Raw genomic sequence first — 2,757 nt, 5'->3', positions numbered from 1 at the left:
CTGAGTTTGTGAAACTAACGAAGAGAAGATGTCATGGCTAGTTTGTTAACTGGAAGATAAGTGACATACAAACTTTAATAGAGGTACAAAAACCATCCAGGAAAATATTACATTCAGGAAAACATAGTAATTATGCCAGTGTTAAAGCAAATCATTAAATGAATTGTTGACCGACAGTTTCGGTCACTTACAAAGCAAAATATTCAATAACATAACAAATAAAACTACAAAAATATACTTTATGTTTTAACTGAATATTTTCTTTTTAATAAATAACTGTATAATCCTACAGATAGATCTTACAGAGCCATAGGAAGATTAGGTGTTATTTTTTGTTTTTCTAAAATTCATAGGATTGAAACATTTTCTCTTTCATCCATATGATAGTATTTTTAATATACCTTGCGGCTCATAATGGAAACCACTCGTCTTTAATAAGAATACTAAATTCTGCATATTGTATTTTACTTTCAACTTTCATGTTAATAGGTATGTATGATATCTATGCAGAGTTATTGCTCATAGTAACTATATATATATTTGTGTAATAAATTCTTCCTGCTGATAAAATGGTATTAGGCCATCATGGAGAACAGGTCATGGAGGTTGACTAACATCGTTTCTTTTGTTAAGTCTGTTGATCAGCGTTCAGACTTCCTCTTAGCTTTGTTCTTTAATTGTTCCCATTAATTTAGCTTACAATATATTTAGTATAATATATTACAATTGATAGCGCTTGCGTTCCAGAAAATATAATCTCAGGTGGGGGGGGGGGGGGATTAACAACAATGGCAGGTTAACACTCTTAAGGGACTCATTACGATGATTTAAATCAAAGTTTTCAAGTGTACACACTGCGTTACATTTTTATGTATAATACGTATATTCAAATAATGCAGTTAGGCCTATAGAATTGACATGACAAACCTGGCTGTGAGGTTGCCATCTGTGTGTTTGTCGTTATGGAATTATTATTAATTAATGTAATTATTGAATTATTGTTTTTAATTTGTCTGCAATTGTTGTGTGAACAGGGATAGACGCATCTTGCTTGGTTGGGGTGGAGTATGCCATACCTGTTTTCAATAAAAAAAAATATAATTTTGCATAGGTTTATTTTTATCCTTGGAAGACCGACAAGCTAAGTGTACTTGATCTCTAATTGTTTATGAAGATTATACAGGTATAATGGGGGTCTACGAGTAGGTTTTCCAGCATCGGAATTTGTGTTCCTGGATCACGGGGTGCCATGTTTGAAATTGTGTTCACATCCTCACTCACTACCAAGCGGGACCTAACGTGGCACATGTACTCAGATACCATGGACGGGTGTTTAAATGGAGTTCGTTTTCGGGTAAAGACCACCCTTGAGGTAAACATAAAATTAATTGGGGATAATGGAGGATCTTGATCGATACATTGGGGCCTCAATGAATCATGAGATTCAGGGGGCTTTTGAACCCCACAGCGCGGGTATTCTATGCTTGTATTAATAATTATACATTGATATCAATTATTTCATTGAGATGTTTATTCAATAATTAAAATATTAAAGAGGAAACAAATGCGTGAAGAGCTAATGCATTTACTTGAAATTTTAGTTATATATTTCCCTACTAAGGATACCCCCCCCCCCCAGTGGCACAGCGGTACGTCTGCGCTAGAATCCGGGTTTCGATAGCCGTGGTGGGCAATGCACAGATAGCCAATTGTGTAGCTTTGTGCTTAATTACGAACACACTAAGGATAGTTTAAAGTTATAGGATTGTTAAAGATGTTCATAATATAATTTTTTAAAGTATACTTCCTCATATTGTACTCAAACATAATCAAAACGCTGTGTATTGAAATAATATTTTTAACTTTTTATAAATTGAAAAAGTTTTATGATACTGTGCTTTAAGAAGCTACTTCTTAAACGCCATTGGTATCGTTAGAAATTTGATTCAGATTATCGAAAATTGAATGTTAATTTCACATTTTATGGGATAACACAGCTGGGAGAGTTGGAATATTAAAACACAGATTTATCTCAATGATACTGTAATATTAAAACATTATTTGAAAAGTAGAAATGTAGGAAGGTTTTGTGAGCGTATTTGTTTACAACATAAAATCAAAAAACTCTAACTGTAATGGCTTCTAGAGAAAATGTGTAAAACAAACCAAGTTTAACGATTTTGTTGAATAACTTAAGAATTACATACAACATTTATAAGCCTGCGTAGTATTGCCAACCTTGATTCATACGTTAAAGTGCACCCATGCTGATTTGTTTCATGAACCAAACTCACTTCAACCAGGCTACATTAATGATGGTCACTTATTGTAATTAAAAATTGAAGTAATGAAAACTGAAATAACCTTTGACGGCCCCGCAATGGCTTGTCCATTACATACCGCCATTTTACACACAATTCCCATTCAGTTATCAACTGTTGTTCTTCACTGCCCACGCTACAGCGTTAAGTGTTCGAAACTTCATTCGAATAACTTTTGAGCGATACACTGAAAAAACTGAATTTCAAAGAAGAGGTATTTTATTAGCAATATTGCTATGACAAGGTAATGCAGTGCGCAGAAGATTAAGTAAAACGTTTCAAATTTAATATACTTCATTCCAATGTCAAAGAATGATTGTTTGTTTGTTTTTTTTAATTTCGCGCAAAGCTACACGAGGGCTATCTGCGCTAGCCGACCCTAATTTAGCAGTGTAAGACTAAAGGGAAGGCCGCTCGCCATCACCACCCTCCGCCA

The sequence above is a fragment of the Limulus polyphemus genome, unplaced genomic scaffold, assembly GCF_000517525.1.
Source record: "Limulus polyphemus unplaced genomic scaffold, Limulus_polyphemus-2.1.2 Scaffold542, whole genome shotgun sequence".
Taxonomy (NCBI): domain Eukaryota; kingdom Metazoa; phylum Arthropoda; class Merostomata; order Xiphosura; family Limulidae; genus Limulus; species Limulus polyphemus.
This window is presented reverse-complemented; position numbering follows the sequence as displayed.